Raw genomic sequence first — 20,329 nt, forward strand, 5'->3', positions numbered from 1 at the left:
CACTGAGGTAAAGGTTCTTTTCTAAAACTAGTGAACTGTGATACTACTGTTCCACCTGTGAAGAGCATCCCAAAAGAATATGGGTGTAGCCATTGATCTTATGTCTTAGTCTAGCCCCTTTCTATAGTAGGAACTATTTTAAGCAGCACTAGTTAACTGTTCAGCATTAATATTGCCTTAGACTTTAGACTTTGTCTTCTGTTTTGACTACCCTTTAACACAATCTCTGCAACTATAATGAGTATCCAAAACACTTCATAAATACCAAGGCTCAAAACAGGTGTGTTGGTTCACACAACTAAAGTCACTTGGGAGGTTTGGGCAGGAGTTTGAGTTAAAAGTTACCTTTGGCTCTTTTGGAAAGACCAGCCTGTGCTGCCTGAGATATTGTCTCAAGATGCCACAAATTAATTAATTAAGCAATCTTAATTAAAAAGAAAATAAAACCAAGACTTTTGGCTCCTCAATCCATATCTATTCATATTCTAGACCATACAAGAAAGGTGACAAACTGTCAAGATGTGTACTGGGCTCTTCAGAGATATCACTAGTTGGTTGTAATATTAATTCAGTTTCAAATTCTTCAACCTCCTTTTCTGGAGGTTATCATAGACCTATGAGATTAGATCTTATTTTTTAAAAATAACCTCTATAAGGTATCTCTAACTGTTAAATTTTTAAGTATTATTACTTTAACAACTGAATTATTCTACTATGATTGATTGTTTATGTGTATTGCTTCACTAGAGAGCACCAAGAATCATATTTTATCAATCAACTGGTTTCTCAGTATGTTTTCTAGTATTTGGCACAGAGTAGAGCACCACTAGAGATGGTTTATAACTATATAATTAAATAATATTGCTTTGAGGGAAAATGTTGTATAAATACATAGATGATATATATATATGATACATAAACAAAGATATACAGAGAGATGTCAATAGATAAAGAAGTATTTTTGTATTCTCACACTTTAAAAATACTTTCTGCCTTTTTGTTCCCTAAGTAAAAGTCTCATTCAATTGATGTCTGCTTAAAGCTGCAATTGAAGTTAAGAGGTAGAAGTAAATTAGCTTAAGTAATAAGTCCATTTAGATGCCATGACGATTATTAATCTAAGATATTACACTGAAGTTTTCTTCCTGTTCGCTTGAATAAAGAATTAGAAGCTGTTCAATTCATGACCATAAAGAGCTAGAAGATGAGAAAACTAAATTTATGGCCCTTATGTCAAAATTCCTTTTTGTCATTGGGCAAATATATTTTTTGAATATCCTCTAAGCCTCTGATTTTAAATATACCAAAGTTTCACATTGTTGACCGGCTGTTAATAATGCTTTGTCCCTTAATAGATCAACACAACATTTTACTGAAATGGAAATAGAATAATCAGAAAAAAAGGAACCAGAAGGAATAAGTTTTTATAGCAAAATAAGCATTAAAATTTTCATGGGCCTTGTTATTAACAGGTGTTATTTATAGCATGTGGAATTATTTAACAAGCATCCTTCAAAGAACTCAAAATAAAAAGATTTTGTTGAAGACAGTTCATCAATTTAATAAGCTGATTCTTCAAATAAGTAATTAATGTGAGTGGAAAAAGTAAAACATGTAACTTCATAAGCTATTTAAATACTTTCTAGGAAACATGCAAATGTTAGATGAAAGAATTACCTATCAGGAAACGTTTTATATTAGATGGTATATCCATCAGTGGGATGCATGTTTTAGAGTATGCTGCAATTTTTCCTTTAACATCAAAGTATTTCTTGTGAGGATTTTATTATTGTTGTTGTTTTACCAAAGCTCTCTTGACAGTTATCATATATGACATTTTTCTTCATATCCCCAAATTGATTGGTTAACAAAGGTCTGAACTAGATAATCATGTTTAGAATTTTCAATGTAAATCACCATAGCTAGATATTGGTGTCTTTTGGAATGTTCTTATATTTGTGGCCATTGTTTTAAAGCATTATGCAGAGTTATAATTGTCATGAGCACTTGTGTCCACTTGAGAGGACACTGTCCAGAAATAAATGTTTGAGAGAAATAAATGAAGAAATACATCTAATGTTATTAATTATCAAATTGCTTGATTGATAATAAATGCAAATGAATAAGTCCCATGCACATTGGCAGTACACTGGTTAAGAAATCAAATTATGACTTTTCTAAGTTGATGGTAAAAATTTGTATCATCAAAGAAGTACATTGTTCACTCTTTAGAAATAAGAAAAATATACACACTTATTTTCTTATTTATGCATTTACCTTTTAACATAAATAACTGTAAAACTTAAATTAAGTGCTAATATTTGTGATATGGTCATATGATCATAAAATTATTTTAAAAGTAACTAATTACAGCTTTGAAACGTTAAATAATTATCAATAAAGGTTTAAATATAAGAGTTTTGTCTGAGTTTGGAGCATGTCCCCATCACATTTTGTTCAATTTGAATAACTAACTACATTTATCCCTTGTAGATTATAGGTATATCTGCAAAATGTTGAAATATTATTAACCTGAATCTTCTGGAAAGTATCGAAAGAGACAGTATGTGGAAACCATATCCCAACACAAAGTAACACTCAGTAAGTGAGCTAGTAAAACATAAGGAAAAAACCCTACTTATCTTGAGTCCCATGGTCCGACTTAACAAGAGCTTTGCTATAATTTGCTGGTTACATACTGAGGAGGGATTTCTCACTATATGAATCTGCAATCCTGAAGGTTTCAAATGATGTACTTGTTAAATGTAATTACTTTCTCTGTGTTCCTTCTCCCTAGTCATTCTGGTTTCTAATTTCCTTTCTCATTTTCTGAATAGCACTAAGGTCCAGTGCTTATACAATTTAGGCCGATCACCAATGAGTTCCACCTCTGTTGCACACAGGCTCAGGAAAGTCTCTGGGCAATTAATCCCCAGTGTTAGAACAGAGATCTCATGTAGACTGGTGTTTGGAGAGATCCATTTTATTCATTTTGTCTGACAGACTAAAAAAAAAAAAAAAAAAAAAAAAAAAAACAAAAAAAAAAAACAAAAAAAAACAAATGGCTCTCATTAAGTATCCAGGGTTTTTGTTTGTTTGTTTGATTGTTTTTTTATTTGTTGTTGTTGATGTTCTCTATGAACCATTTAAATTTTCACTGAACCTGTGTTATTTTTTTAATTTTATTCTTATCTTCTTTGCTTGTTCTTTATCTTCATCTTCCTCATATATTTCTTTTTTACAAAATCGAGACAAATACAGGCATTCCTAAGATTAATTCCTGTTGACCTACTCCAGGAATGAATAAAGATAGACAATATCAACCAGAAATTGACCTAATGATACTATAAGTGACATGTGAGTGTTACCTTTCTCTGTCGTGTAATAAATTATACTTGAAATATGATTGTTTGCTTGTCAATGCTTTATTTCCAAGGCTGAAATTTTTGCCTCTGTTTGGTACTCAGAAAGATGCTATTGCTTGTTTGTTGTAAGTGGGTAGAAACTGGACCACCTTATTTTTTCAAAATTCTATATTTCAAAACAGAAATGAGTATCTAGCCATGGCAATCTCTATCCATTAATCTGTGTTTTGTGAACTATTATTAAGGTAGTAAGTAGTAATTATCGAGCATGTGAAAATATATTACTGAGTTATAACTGGTATGACATGATGCATATCTCAGATTAATTCAGAAGACCAAGGACCCCATTTTATTTATGTATTTGTCTATTTATTTATTTATTTATTTATTTATTTATTTATTCATTTTACATCCCTATATCAGCCCCCTCCTCCCAGTACCCCTCATGCAAGTCTTTCCCCCATTCCAACTTCTCCTTTTCTTCTGAGAAAGGGAAACCTCTTCTGGGTAACTCCCCCTACTAACATTCCCTCCATACCCCAACATATACACACATATGTACATCAAGTTGCTGTTGGACTTGGACTTGGCATATTTTCTCCCACTGATGCCACACAGGACAGTCCATTTAGGAGAGTGAGATCTATAGGTAGGCAGGCTACTGGCTCAAGGACAGCCCTTGCTCCAGTTGTTGAAGGACCCACATGAAGCAAAATCTGCTTCTCCTGTGTTCACAATTTGGTTGGTGATTCAGTCTCTCGGATCCTCCAAGGGTCCAGGTTAGTTGACATTGTTGGTCTTCCTGTGGTGTTCTTGGCCTCGTCAAGTACCTCAGTACTTCTCCCAACTATTCTATGAGACGCTCAGAATTCCATTTAATATTTGTGTGTACAGAGACTCTATTTTTAATACTTTCCCCCCAAATATATTAATAAAGGTCTTTGAATAAAGAAGGTATGAAGATAGTGTTAAATTTAAGAGACACCCCTTAGGATTATCACTGTGAAAGATAAAAAGGGGAGCTGTGGAAAGCATGAGTAATTCTGAAAATCATAAGATGGAATGAGTGATTTGAATTAGCTCATCAGTAATAGCCTAAAAGCTTTTTTATACTGGGTAAATGAGTGAGGCAACTTGCAAGGAACATTTGAAGCAAAGATGAACATTCATATATTTTTCCAGTGAAAGTATTCCTATATGTCTCTGTGAACATGGACAGAAGTAAGAAATGATAACATGATGTAAGTTAAGTGCTTGCAGAGTGATAATCTCTTAAGGTAAGAAAACAATAGGAGACATGCATCAACTATCTATAGGTAGGTCAGGTGGAAGAGTTGGTGAGAAAAGCTTCAAAAATTTAGGAATGTTGTTAGGAAGTTAGCTCTCCATGTTTAACAATTCCTGGTGGATTCTAGAGCATGCTTTTATGACCAAAATCTCCATTACAAAGTACTTTAATATCTCTGTGGAAAGGATGGGTAGAGTGTTGACAAGCATACTATTAGGCACTCACTGTAGAACAAGCTTTCACAAAGCATCTAAAAATTATGTTTTGTTTTCTAGTAAACTCTATACTTGTGCATAGGAGATAGTCTTATGCTTTTGGGCAAGTTTTTCCATGATCCAGTTACTGAGGTAGGTGACCTCTGTTCCAGTAGTTGTGTTATGCTAAGAGAGTGGTTTGAAATTTAAAAAAAAAAAAAGTTTAAAGAGAGTACTAAAATTCAACTATTAACTGCAGAGGCTGATGGAATCCAATTGAGAAGCTCTAGAAACAAGAGGGAAAACTAACTCTTGCCAAGAGGAGTCTCTGGTCCATATTGACAATGCAAATGACCTAGAAAATTACATTGTTGATCATTACAGAAGGGGAAATTGGAAATTTAGTCTTCATTCTCCAATAATTGGCAGCTGACATACTAAGCATAAATGGGTATGGAGAAAACACAGTAGGGTTGGCAGTAGTGGAGAAATAGAAGCTTGAAAGTCATTTGAGGGAAGTTATCCCTGTTAACAGAAAATAATGGAAAATACATTAATGATTGTGGAATGGAGTTAAGGAGATCAGTCAGTGTTATGAAAACTGTGTGTGACAAATAGATTTAAAAGCAGAAAATTTAATAATTAAGGCCTTGGCTATAAGAGTTTTACTTTGTTAAATGGAAAATTAAGATGAAGAATTGTTTTAGATAGGATCCTAACAAAAGTTTTCTGCTAAAGCTGATACTTAAGGTGGCTATAGGTGTCACTTGGCTGATATGCCAACCTGGTAGGCTATTGTTCTTTTATGCAAATGAGACATCATTCCCTCTAGGTAGGAAAAGATCAAGGACAGTAGTTTTGTCCTGAAGAAAAGGAAGGAAGGACTATCACCTTTAAAAGCCAAGTGAAGTATCACAATCAAGGATATGACTACTATTGTGCTTGCCTTGAGGCATAGAATGAATCAGGATGAAGGTAATGTTTGGTTTCTGGCCTATGAGACAAGGGAGTGAGGTATATATCTTACATACCAAACCAGACCTGGTCCCTGGTCTCCAGGTTTCCCAGCTTCCCTTAGTCCCTACCTGACATATCCTGCCTCAAACTCTGAACTTTGCAGTTCAGGAGCTGAGCTTCCCTTTCCCCAGAGGTTCTTCCCTATATAATCCAGATATTTGGTCTCTCTTTTCTTCTTCATCTTCTCCTCTTCTCTTTGCTCATGTGACCTTTCTCTCTTGTTCTCTCCTCCACCTTGATGTGTTAGAACAGCAGGTCGTGTCAGAACATAGCACACTCACTAGGCCCAAACAGTTCCACGTGTAAGAGGTTTAATTGAGAGGGAGAGAGGGGGCAGTAGCGTGGAAAGAGAGGAGGGGGAGAGAGAGAGAGAGATGGAGGAATGTTCCATATATATATATATATATATATATGTATGTGTGTATGTGTGTGTGTGTGTGTGTGTGTGTGTGTGCGCACACGCGCGTGTTCTGACGTAGTGGCTGCAGGTAAAGGTGGGAGGTGAGCCCAATGGATTCTGGGAATATGATGGCTGTTGCCCTGGCAACAGGTCTGTGGACCCACCCATGCGTCACCACAGGCTTTGGATGCCCTGATGCTAACATGCCTCCCTTTTGATATTATAAAGAGAAGGAAAGGAAAAGGGAAGGGGAAGCCTATAGTGAAAAGGGAATGAGGGGCATTGGGTCTCTTAAGCTACTTCCTTCTGTCTAGGGGCGTTGTCAATGAGGGTAGCTGGCTTTCACCATTGGGATCCACTTGGTAAATGTTCACATCAGGTTCCTCTGTGGACAGTGGCTCATCTGTGGGCAGCAGCTGGTAATCCTGTAACAGGAGCTGATTGATAGTTTGGTTACAAATTTTTTGAATTTGTCATTGAAGAAATGTAGAGACAAGATTAACAAGGCAGGGAGTAAATAATAACACCAGGAAGATGACTAGAAAAGGAGTTACAAACGGGAGTATCCACTTCCATAAGGGGTTTTCAAAAATCTCAGAACTGGAGGTCTTATGGTCCCTGAAATTTTTTATGTCTGACTATAGCTCCTAGATTTTATTTCTTACTATCCCAGATTGGTTGACATAGAAGCAGCATTCTTCTTGGAGGAACAGGTAAAGACCACCTAATTCAGCTGTCAGGATATCTAGTCCCCGTCTGTTCTGAAGCACCAAGGCTGCCAAAGTATCGATCTGTTTTTGGATAGTAAGCACAGTTTCAGACATTTTTTGAAAATCGCTTTGAAACTGAGAAGTGAATGTATTATATATATTGGATAATGGAAGTTGTTATCCCTGCAACTCCAGTACCAACACCTATGGCTATTCCCGTAGCAACCAAGATTGGCATAACTTGAACTGCCTTCTTATGCTGGGCAGCTATCATATCTACAACTGGGATTGGCAGGGGCTCGTTTCCCTGGATTATTCCCAGTTCAAGGAAAAGAAGTACTAGTGTGTAAACTCCTGACCAGCTAGCAGGTAGACGATGATATGTCTGAGTGCCACAAAGAATTGATGTGTTTTGGATTATAGGGCACCGTGGCAGAGATGATATATCAAGGGTTATGGTTCTATTGCAGTCTAGGGAGCTCAGCATTCCCACCGAATGAGTCCCAGAGGCCTTAAAACAGGTTGCCACGCCAAAGAGAGGGACAGAGGTAAGGTATGGAGTCATGGCAACACCGGAGCCAGGGCATCTGACAAAGGGTGAGGTAACATTACTTGGCAGTATCACTGGAGACGCTGTAAGTGACAATTGTGAGTTAGTTCCAGGGGATACACATAACCAGCAATCCTTAGAGCATCCAGGTCTGGTGACATTAAGGAGTTGGTATGCCAAAGGTTAAGGTCTGAAGTAAAAGGCGAAATGACAAGTTAGTGCCATTTATGAAGGGTGATGTCAAAGAGGAGTGTTTGATTATCTCCCCTACTTTTTCGATATCCAGGGGTTGTGCAATTGTGACATATTTTCTCTGGATATGGATGGTACTTATTGGGGCCCCGGGATGATTTTTATGATAGAGCTTACCAATAACTCCTGTCTCCCAACTGGAATCCCAAGGGTCTTGTATGTAGAAAAAGAGTGTCTTGCGATGTTGATAGAAGAAATGATTGATCTGTGATCCTAGCATATGTATTTGACAAGACCAACATGGGCAGACCCCATATTTGTCTGGCCATTTTCTACAATAATCTTTTGTCTGGTCAAAGAGAAAGCAAGTATAAAGATCATAATATTTAGATGGGATTACAGATACTGGGATGATAGCAATTTGGATTGGTTCCTGGCATCAGGCTATAGAGCAGTTTCCTGATCCTATTTGGAAAGACTGTTATCTATGGGGGTTTCTTGAACCTCGAATCTCCAGATATAAGGGCTACCCTGGATAGAAAAGAACAGCAGGGGGAGGATGAGAAACCCATGTCTAATCCAGTGAGGTTGAGTTCGGCTGCCAGAATGGAGGCTCATTTTCTGGGATTGGGGACAAGGTGGGAGGTCTCGTTGTCCTCTGGAGCTTAACAGAGCACAGTCCTATTAAGATTGATATGTATAAAGAAGAGTCATTTTTAGGTGGAGGAATGAAAGGTTTGAGGTAAGACAGATGGACCCAATGAGAGAGTCCCTCGAGTTTAGCAGCTGTAGGGGTCACAAGAATTACTTTAAAAGGGCCCTGCCATTTGAGAGAGAGAGAGGTGAGGGCCAATGATCTGGAAGGAATAGAAGGACTTGATCTCCAATTTTGATAGGTAGTGGACCGGAGACAGTGTATGACCGAAGTAGATGGTGGTCAGCAAAGTTCCATAGGAGAGAATAGAGGTGACAAAGTAATGGGGTAAGTAGATGGTCTGGGAGGAGAGAGCATTTAGGTGAAAGACCAGGAGTTAGGACTGGACATCCATACACGAGTTCAAAGGGAGAGATGAGGAGACGTTGCTTTGGGAGAGCTGGTAACCTGAAAAGAGCCAGATTGGGTAGGAGTTTTACCCAATCAAGGTGAAGTTCCTGTGACATCTTAACAAGAGTGGTTTTAAAAGAGAGATTAGTTCTTTCTACCTTACCAGAAGACTGAGGGTGATAAGGGGATATCTAGGGCCTTAGATAGAATTTGAGAGACTTGGGAAGTAAATTCAGGGCCATTGTCTGTTTGGAAAGAGGCTGGGACACCAAACCGGGGTATGATCTCTTGGAGGAAGAGATCAGAGACTGTCTGAGCCCTTTTGTTAGTTGTGGGAAATGGCTCTACCCACACCCAGAAGGTGTCCACCAAGGCCAGGAGGTACTTGGCATGCCTGACAGTGGGCATGTGGGTAATGTCAAGTTGCCAGTCAGTTCCAGGAAAGGAACCTCTAGCCTGATGGGTAGGAAAAGGGGTGCTACGATACCTTGAGTTGGGGTTAGATTTCTGACAGATTTTGCAAGAAGCAGTGATAGATTTTAAGAAGCTTAAGTCCTCAGGAGTAGGCTGTAGAGAGAGAGGGTCTTGAGCTTGGGTTATGTACCTGGTAGAGTTCAGTAACTGGATGACAATGGGAGAATGGTGTTTAGCAACAGAGGAGTTTTGGACATCCCAGACTCGGGGATTCACCTGAGAAGCTGGTAAAGGAAATAATGTTACTGTTAGTAGGTTGGCTGGCTAGGAGAAGGAGCAGAGGAACTACTGGTTGAGGCTGGGTTTAGGCTAAAGTGGGGAACAAAGGAAATAGAGGCTCCCAGCCTAGCTAGAAGGTCCCTTCCCAATAAGGGGACAGGGCATGTTGGCACTACCAAAATGGAACACCCCTAAAAATGCAACTAAGTGGTGGAGTCTGGAGAGGGAAATAGGGTTGTCCTCCTACCAACAATAGGAAAACAAGAAGGAGAAGTGGGTCCCCAAAACTCCATCAGGACTGAGTAAGTGCCTCCAGTGTCCAAAATGAAGGAGATGGGCCACCCAGATACCACGATATCTACCTGGGGCTCCCTGTTAGTGATGGCAATGGTCAGGTCAGGGGAGCCCGGGCCTTCTCAGTCAGCCATAGCCAAGCCTAGGAGATCAGCTGGAGGATTATCTGGGAGTGATGTTCCACTGTTCTGTGTAACATGAGGGCAATTAATAGCCCAATGTCCCTCTTGATGGCACCTAGGGCATGGCCCTCTTGGCTTGCAGAAGTTAGGGCTGTCTTTTGCCCAATGACCGTTTTTTACCACATTGTAGCAGGTACCTGATGGTCTCTGAGCCTTAGGAGACCACAAGTCTTGGGTAGTGGCTGGGGCTGGTCGGACAGCCTTTGCCAGCATATGGTATTTTTGTTTTCGGATTCTATCATCTCTCCCATGGTACACTTTGAAGGCCAGTGCTAAGACTTCTGCCTGTGGAGTTAGGGGTCCCCTCTCCAGTTTTTTTAAGTTTAGCTTTTATGTCGGGGTAGCTCTGGAAAAAGAAGTAGGTCCTCAGAAGTTGCTTTCCTTCTGGGTTTTCAGGGTCCAGATGGATTTTTTTGCTTGTCCTGGACAATCTCTTGGAGTTTTTCAAAATTTATTGGTTTTTAGGCCACTTTTCTAAGATTGGCCAGAAGGCATGTAATGAACCTGCCCCTGGCTAAAATATCACCTGCAGAATTGTAATTCCACCGAGGATCCTGGTCCAGCACTATCTCAGAGCCAATTGGGTATGTGCCGTCTGTTTGGTGAATTCCATTTGCATGCACTCTTGTTGCTTCCCAGACTCATCTGCATTCCTCAGGAAGGAGGTTATTAGTAAGAATCATATGAACATCATGGAAAGTCAAGCTGTAAGATTGAGTGATATACTGGAACTCTTTAATAAACTTAAAAGAATTAGAAGTATACGACCCCAGCCTGTTTTTTATTTGGGAAAGTTCACTAAGCGAGAATGGAACATGTACTCTGACAAGACCATCTACTCCAGCAACTTCCCTTAGAGGTAGGACCGTTGCTGGGTCAGGTGTCTCTGGGGAGGAAGGACTTGGAGGTTTGACTCTAGCCTTAGAGCGGGTGACAGGAGGAGTGAAGGTAGCTACCAATGTGGGTCATTTGGAGTGGCCCACAGCTGGCACAGAAAAAGAGGAGGGGTCTGGAGAGGCAGAGCTAGCAGACTCTGGGGCATCCTGGTGAGGAAGAGAAACTGAGGCAGAAGTTTGGGTTTTCAGCAGTGTGGAGACAGGTCTGCGGTGAAAAGGGGGTGGTTCAATAGCTGGATCTAGCATTGTAGCATCATCTAGCGGAGGTTGTGTAGATTTCATGGCTAAGAAAGTTGGGTTGGGAAACAAGAAGAGCACAAGGAGGGACTGGAACGGAGATAGAAAAATGTTTGGACATAGGGAACCTCCTTCCATTTACCAGTTCACTGGTAGTATGTATTAAGATTCTTTAAAATAGTTGGATCTAGGGTGCCATTAAGTGGCCATTTTGAACTCCCATCTAGTTGATATTTAATCCAGATCTTATTGCAGAGATATATTAATTTTGATGCCTTCAAAGTCAGGCGTTAGCTTTAAAAATTTGAGATTTTCCAGGAGACATCCCAGTGGGGTGCCTGGAGGTACGGTCGAAGACATTCTGACACCCATTGGCAGGTGGTTGGACTATTCGTACCAGTGTCCTGAGAACAGTCCAAGAACCAAGAAGTAACAGCCAAAGCTAGTGGTTCAAGTCATCATAGGAACCCCTTAGTGGCTACCCAGCAGACCCTGTCGGCCTGCTGTGGAAAGCAAGTCACCCTGGATCCAAGGATTTTTCGGCTGCAAGAGCCCGGAAAAATTGGGGAACGAGAGTTGCCTTTGAGGGAGAGGCAACTAATGGCAGAAGTCCTAAGACATATGTCAACTGGGAGGTGTGACTGTAAACCCCGTGGTTCCCAGAGAAGGCTGGCCAGGTCGTATCTGGGAAGCTGTAGGTCTCCCCTTGACTGATCCTACCAATTAATATGACAGTGTCTGTGTGAGAATTATAGCAGACTGGTAAATGGAAAACGTGAAACTGAATGGGTAAGTGTGGGCCTGAGCAGAGGCTAGCCCCACATGATAGACCAGGCGGGGCACAGCTCATGTGGTAGAATTTTGTATGTCCCGAGGTATATGGCTGCTGCTCGGCTCTGGCTGCAACTTGGTGGTGGTGTCTTCAGCAAGCAGCGGCAGCTTCCCTAGTGAAAGCCCGAGATTATCGTAGCCACCAGCTGAGGGGGCCATGAACTCCCTTACTCACAGCAGCCGTGGTGGTTGCTTGTGCTGACCGATCTATATGGTCCTGACCTCTGCATGGTCCTGACCTCTGCCGGTCCCTGCTGCAGCACATTGCAGTGGCTGCTGACAGGAATTGCCAAATCCGAGTCACAGCACCAAATGATGTGTTAGAACAGTGGTCTCTTCAGTACATACCACATTCACTAGGCCCAAACAGTTCCATGTCTAAGAGGTTTAATTGAGAGGGAGAAAGGGGGCAGTAGCACAGAAAGCAAGGAGGGGGGAAAGAGAGAGATGGAGGAATGTTCCCCATATATGTATATGGGTTCTGACGTAGTAGCTGCAGGAAAAGGTGGGTGGTGAGCCCAATGGATTCTGGGAATATGGTGGCTGTTGCCCTGGCAACAGGTCTGTGGACCCACCCATGCATCACCACAGGCTTTGGATGCCCTGATGCTAACACACCTTACCTCCCCATCTCTCCCCATGGCTTCAATCCTTGGGGTCAGTGAATACCCCCACCAGAGTGCAGCTTCCCAGTAAACCTGCCTTTATATATATACTCTAATCTGGCTTAAATTGGATCATTTCACTGGTGGCAGCAGAGAAATAACCTATCAGGCAAGGAGAGGAGAAGGGGTAGAAAGAGAGAGAGAGAGAGAGAGAGAGAGAGAGAGAGAGAGAGAGAGAGAGAGAGAGAGAGAGAGAGACTTACACTGTGTTTAGGTCTTATGAACTGAATTGAGGTTAGGTGTCTATAAAACCACAGGGTTTGCACCTTATATTTTTAGAACTCATTAGCTTTGTTTCCTCTAGATTTTATTGTGACATAGCTTGTCACAAAAATGCAACCTTATAAAGGTCAACCCTATTAAAAAAGTAGTCTCTGGAGGTTCCCTGGTTCTTTTGTGTGATATACTCTATCTTTGGGTTGTTAATTGGAACCCATCTTCAATGTGAGGCTGAGTTGTACTGAGAAGGCTAGGAGGATTCCATGACAAGCTTCAAATTGGCAGTTAAGGAGACTAGGCCTAAATCTCTGTTTCCAAGAACTGTGTAATTCCAGGCAAGTCCAAGTCTCAGAAGCTGCTGCCATCTGGCCTGAGGCAAGGACAATGGGTCAGCAGTAGTTTCCAGACTTCCTCAGCTACTTCCTCAGCAGTAGTTTCCAGACCTTCCCAACAAGTTTCTAGACCCCACACCCTGGTAATGGAATGTTCATAGAGATGGGCCCAACAGATTAATACAGAGGTCACCTACCCTAGAATTTTCTAATGTGCTTTAAATCAGGCCTGCAAGCTCACTTGCACGTCTTGTCTATTCTGGTAATGGGGACTAAACCCAGCATACTGGACTCTTTGTATTTACATACACTTTGAGTTCTGGGTATCATTCTTCAGAGAATCGTGGACCCTTACATTACTTGCAGACAAACTTGTCTTATAATAGCAGAGGTTGACAGCTTGACTTGCTTCATTAGGCCAAGTGTTCATTCCACCATTGAAATGGAAAACACAAGGTTTTGGATTTCACTGATCTTGGGAAAAGCAGAAACAGTTCCTTACTAATTTTCTGTTAATGTTAAACATTCTGTTGAGCTCACTCAAGTATTTGACTTAATCATGATATTGTCTCTTATTACCAGATCCCATCACCCTGGAAAGCTTGCTGTCTAAGTCAAAGTACTAAGTTTTTCTGAGCAAGTTCACATTCTGTCTGGTAACGATTACAGATCCTCTCTCACTGGGATTAATTCATTTAAGCAGCCATGATTCTCAGTGTTGAGCAAATCTAGGGCAGGCAACTGTTTGTGGATTAGATTCCTGCATTAGATCCCAGTAGAGCAGATCAAAGAAGTCCTTCCTGGGAAGAGGCACAGAATCAAATGGAAACTCCGAGAAAGGTAAATCCCAAACCAGGCTAACTCCCTCCCTCCACCCCCACCACACACACACTTCTAACACCCAAAACAAAATAAAACCAACCAACAGAAAAACAAACAAAAAACAACAACAAAAAGGAAAAACAACAACATACACAGCACAAAACAAAAACAAAAACAAAAAATCTGGAGATTCAGAATATCCTGTGGAAAAAGGGCAGGCTATTACAGCTAGCCCAAAGAAGTCTCTTTTGCTTATCCTTAGGTAACATAATTGCTTTAGCCACTGCCTTTTGCTGTTGTACTGTTTCCTTATTTCTGTTTTACAAAACACAGGTTTTTCTGCAACTTCCTTTTCTTTCTATTACTGAATACCAAAGGGACCCAGATTAGGCACAAACCTCACCCAAACACCAATTTCCAACACAAAGAGACAGGGTGGCTGATTTTGAATTGGGCAGAAATCACAGCAGGTGGCTTGGCAGGAGTTGGTTTCAAAGTGAAAGATGGGAAGTCTGTGCTAGTGAGTTGGTAATTCCTCATTGGAATAGGTAGACAGTGTGGCCAAATAAGGAATTTTGATTGATGGATCTTGGTGGTCAACCTCAGGAATATGTCAGGCCTGAGGAAGTGGCCAAATAAGGAGTCTAGTGGTTTAGCAAAACACCAAGGAGGAAGAGCAGGACCCAACAATGCCATGTTCAATGTGAAGGGCCTCTTAGAGCCCTTCAGAGGCAACCTCTGAACAGCAACTATGGCCATTTGTAACTTTCAACTAAATTTTTGTCATTTTTGTCTTTGGACATCTGGGAAATTTACTAGGCTTTACTTTCTTTAACTATAGAGTTGGGCTAATCATGGAACTTTTTGTGTAGGCTAATATTAAAGAAGATGACATTCTAAATTCTTTAATGTGTTATCTTAAAAGTATTGAGTATCACTGGGCATGTTTGTCCATGCCTTCCAGCCCAGCACTTCAGAAGTAGGCACAGGAGGATCTCTGGGAGTTGAGTTGGATGCCAAGCTGGTCCACAGCATGAGTTCTAGGTTGGCCTGGGCTACACAGAAAATCAAAGCATAACAAAACAAAACAGCAACTAATTGTCTTGATCAAAGCTTTAGATGAAATGCAAAATGGGATTTAGATTTATACTCACTTAAACATATTGCTTTCCTGTTAACCATGATAACTGGTCCAAAAGTGTAGATAGTTTTCATGACTACTACTGAAACTGCCCTCAGTTTCACAAATGGGGTTCTTACTCAGCCAGGAGGGAATAAAGGACCTGAAATAGAGGGTTTGAAATGCAAAGAGAAAACACGAAGCCAAGTTGTGTCCCAATCAAGGCTCCACTTTACTGAGAATAAACCAGGGTTTTTATAGTCACAGGAGAAACTGAAAATAAGTCTCTAGATTACACTACAAAGAAAGTTCAGGTGCCAAAGTCCCCAGGTTCAGATCTTCAGGCAGCTAGCTGGTTGGCATACTCAGGCGGTGGGCTTGGTCAGGTGGCTTCTTCAGAGACAAACAGTCAACAGAGGGCATCTGTCTTAGCTTCCAGGTGTTAGCCCCCAAACAGAGGCTGCCAGGAGTCCAATGGATGACTGAAGTGAAGAGGGGATGTAACATACTACTATTTTGTTCACAGTTAATAAATAAATAAATAAATAAATAAATAAGCAAAGAAGATGTGTTAGTCCTTGTGGAATTTGTTAATTAAGCTATTTTTCCTATATTACTTCAATCAATTATAAAGAGATATGACACTTATTTAAATGATAAGTATCATCGAGGAACCTAGATGTGGGCTAAATGAAAATGGTTCGCTTAAGACTTAGATTGAGGGAGAGGTTACACAGGTCTGCTGCTAACAGACTAAGTTCCCAGGAAGAGATTTGAATCAGACTTGGAATGCTTTTTCAGATGTGGATATGAAGGATAGAAAATAAAAGGACTTATTCTAAGCAGTGCTTGAGCAAACACAAAAGCTTCTAGAGATGATGAGGGCTAAGTAAATGATATACTGTTAGACTGTCACAGACAGCAGTGTACATGGCTTTAGAGTGACCCAAATCCTGCCAAAGGCTACCAGGACTAGCAAAACTGGATGTGGGATTTTTGTAGGAACAATATCAAACTAATGAAGAGCCCAGGGTACCAGTATCAATATCAAAATTTTTCTTCAAATTGCTGAAAAATTGCTCTGTGGCCCAGTATTTATTAATTTCATATTTTTTGTCTCCTCATCTTTTCTATAATTAAACCAGAAATTTAAATTCAGGTTTCAAGCTCCCTTAGTAAACAAGAGCATTCACAATAATAACCTTGTAGATGAGTGAATTCCTCTTACAACAAAAATATTCAATAAGTCAAAACTAAATATTTGTGTAACAATTCAAAAATTATTTATATGCAGTGCTTCATATTGTTAAGCAGAAACTGTATACTCTCTGCTCAGCACATAGAATACTGTTTTCAATGCATGAACAAACCTGTTTTATTGAAAGAGGTGGTGGAGCAAAACTGTGGGCTGTGTAATCTCAGCTAACCTTTGTTAACACATAAGGCAATCAATAAAATGAATCACAGATATTGCTTGATTATATAAAACCAACCCCCCTCTAAACCTGTGTTCTCTGTTGCTTTCTATTGTTCGCTGCCACCTTCCTGCAATTCTCTATTTAGCAAATCAAACAATCATACGATGTTTTGCAAGCCTAGTGAATGTGGATGAGAGGATCGGTGGTGTAGCTAAAGCTCACCAGTATTTTTCCTTAGAAACCTCTATTTTCAGAGGCTTGTCACTTAGCTACAAAAATACTGTTATAGTTTAGAACTTGTTGTACATGAACTCACTAGAGACAAGAAGATGGTCACAGATGCTTTTTGCTTCTTTCTAAAATGAGCTATTTGGACTACTTGCTTTCAAAAAAGCTGAGCTAAAATAAGAGGTTGTCATTTTTATACTTACTCTTACAGCTATAAAAACAGCTCCATTTAATTGAGGAAAACTGTTTTAGGTCACTATATTATCATGTAGAAGGAAATACATTTATTTAGTAACACATAGAAATATGACATTAGGTGTTTAACAAGAATAATAGGTTACCAACTAAGTAAAAGTACACATATATTGGTGATACTTGAAGTATTTTTTATTCCTATGTAGTTTTTCTCTATTTGATTAAGACAGGGTCACATTTTGCAACCTAGGCTGGCCTCAAAACCACTGTTTTTCCTGGGCTGGCTTTAAACTCATGATCTTCCTGTTTCATTTACACAGATGCTAGGAATAAGGGCATATATCATAAATTTATTATGCAGAATTTATGTATTAGGTCATCTTGCAGTTATTGACTCTTTTCAAAATACACATATATGATGTGTGTTTTAATTTGTTTTCATTTTTAATCCTTAGGCATTTGCATTTAGTGAGTAGAAGGAAAAGATATGAAGATCTCAGATACACATTGTTACTCAACAGTGAAAGAGTGGTATTAAAACATTATAAATGGCTGGGCAGTGGTAGCTCATGTCTTTAATCCCAGCACTTGAGAGTCAGAGGCAGGTGGATTTCTGAGTTCTAGGCCAACCTTGTCTACTGCATGAGTTCCAGAATTGCCAGGGCTATACAAAGAAACCCTGTCTCAAACAAACAAACAAACAAACAAACAAACAAACAAATGTTATAAATGTGCAAAGCATGTAGTACCAGTAACCATGAAATTCTACCATTTGCAGCAACATGGAAGGAACTAGAGATCTGTATATTAAGTAAAAGGAGTCATGAACAAGAAGAGAGGTACACATCTCCTTACTTACGTTTGCCATATAAAATCATTGTTTCTGTAGAAGTTGTAAGTACTGAGTGCAGGAAAAATGAAGAGAAGAAAAAGATCAATGAATCCTAAATTGAGGGGATAGGAAAGAAGTTCAATGTATATTAATGTAAATCTCACTTTGTTTTTTTTTGTTTTTTTGTTTTTTGTTTTTTTTTTGGTTTTTCGAGACAGGGTTTCTCTGTCAGGGTTGCCCTGGTTGTCCTGGAACTCACTCTGTAGACCAGGTTGGCCTCGAACTCAGAAATCCGCCTACCTCTGCCTCCCATGTGCTGGGATTAAAGGCATGTGCCACCACCGCCCAGCATAAATGTCACTTTTATTTCCTCTGACAAAGCGATGAGATGAGAGCCATACTCAAGCTGTGTAAATACAAGGCCTCGGTTAAGCACCGAGTGTTTCCTTCTCTGTTCTAATTATTACTAGGCCTAGGCCTGAACGTTTCTAGCCTTTGTATAAATCCAATCTTCCAAGCTTACTGAGTCAATTCAGCTTCTCTTGGCATCTGAATGAAGTGTTTTGCTTGGCCTCATACTAACTTTGGCAATGTATTCTAATCTGCTTCCTCATTCTCTGGCTCATTCTGCCTTCACCTGTATTTAGGTTGTTCTCTCTGTAACCTATCTCTAAAATTGCTCTAGTAAAACAGTCCCCCGACACACACAAACACACACACGCGCACACACCATCTACCATACACCCACCTCTCTCACTCTCCCCCCCCCGCACATAATTAGCTTTAATATGCTGTTGTTATGAGAATTGTGTATATCCTATCTCTGACTCATTCTGTCAAACCTTTCTTTGATTTGTCACCTTGTCTGCCCCTCAATTAGGCTTTACTTTCAAACATTGCTGCTTGCTTCAACAAACTAACCATACTTTCATTGTTAGGGATTAAATGTGTATAGTAAGGGCATGTCTATATTTTAGCTAGATCATCCTGTAATGCAGGGCCTGTCTGCATTGCAGTTGGATTCTATCTTAGGATATGATCCCTTTCCAGAACAGTCATGTATTGCTGTATAGCAAGGCATATGTGGAAAACAGTAATGACTTCTATGCTTCCAAAAGCTAAAGGAAAATGCTGGGGCCCAGGAATTGTCTCTCAAACCACACGAACATGGATCTCAGACAGGAATGTTTCATTGAGCATATGCCTCAGGACAGATCAACCAGGGCCATGGTCCAGATTCAGGAACTGAATCAAGACACTCAAGTTAAGATCCTAAAGGGTTTTTAGGACCAAAATCCACAAACATGTGTGCCAAGTTATTTCATCAATCAATATTTAGGGATAGGAAACTTTCTAAGGAACATATCTTTGTTATACAGTTATACTGTTCCCATTGATTGAGGTATTCAACGGTGGTAGGAGACTTGCCTAGACTAAGATTCATGTCCTAATTTGTCTACCAGGATGGGACTTGTCTAATATTCATGTCTTGAGTTGCTGACCAAGATGTCAGTTTCCAGGAAGGTCTTGGGAATTTAAACTTTACTAGATACTACACCAAATGGAAGTCTTATTCCAAATAGTTTCTTATATTGGTGTGGGTGTCTCTCTTATATTGGGGTCTATCCCTGTGGCAGAGTATACCTTAAAAGCTAATAAATGGGTGCAGAGAGCACTGTTGGTAGAAGGTTTGGGCCCAAGTTTAATGTGGGTAGCCATAGACAACAGTTCTATTGACTTTTATCATGCTTGGTTTCCAAGGGGTGTAAAATTACAGAATATGTAGCCGGGCGTGGTGGCGCACGCCTTTAATCCCAGCACTTGGGGGGCAGAGGCAGGTGGATTTCTGAGTTCGAGGCCAGCCTGGTCTACAGAGTGAGCTCCAGGACAGCCAGGGCTATACAGAGAAACCCTGTCTCAAAAAAACAAAAAAAACAAAAACAAAAAAAAATTACAGAATATGTAATCAGTCTTTGCATTAGAAAGTTTCCTAGTAACAGCTGAAACATATGATAAAATTTACTTATAATCTCAGGCTAGTCAAATAACTGTTTTGGCCTTAACATTTTACCTAGGCCTAAATATTTCATCTAGGTCTTAATATTTTGTCTAGGCCTTAACAGAAATTATATTAAAACTTTTAACTATAAAGAAATGCTATATGAGATATATTTAATCTGATTTAAATATTATAAATACATGCAAACATCATAATGTACCCCACTCTATAATTCTTATATTTTATATGCAATGAAAAAAGTTTTAAATAAAAGTATGACAACAATGGCTTACAAATATATTATAGATATAGGCCATTTATAAATAATCAATATTACTTACCTTTAATAAAAACTTAATAGCTTTTAATTAATTTGCTAAGATTTTATATTACCTTCCCAGTGATGAGGGAAAAGGAAATATTATCTTAATTTCCTGGGAAGTACTAGGAAAAGACTGAAAATGTAGACACCTTTTTATTCTGTTGCCCTTTCTTTTCTAAGAAGTTCTATGTTACTGTGCTACATTTTTGGACATGGACATACACACACACACACACACACACACACACACACACAAACCCAAAAACCCATAAAATATGTAATA

Source organism: Mastomys coucha, unplaced genomic scaffold (genome assembly GCF_008632895.1).
Source record: "Mastomys coucha isolate ucsf_1 unplaced genomic scaffold, UCSF_Mcou_1 pScaffold15, whole genome shotgun sequence".
Lineage (NCBI taxonomy): Eukaryota > Metazoa > Chordata > Mammalia > Rodentia > Muridae > Mastomys > Mastomys coucha.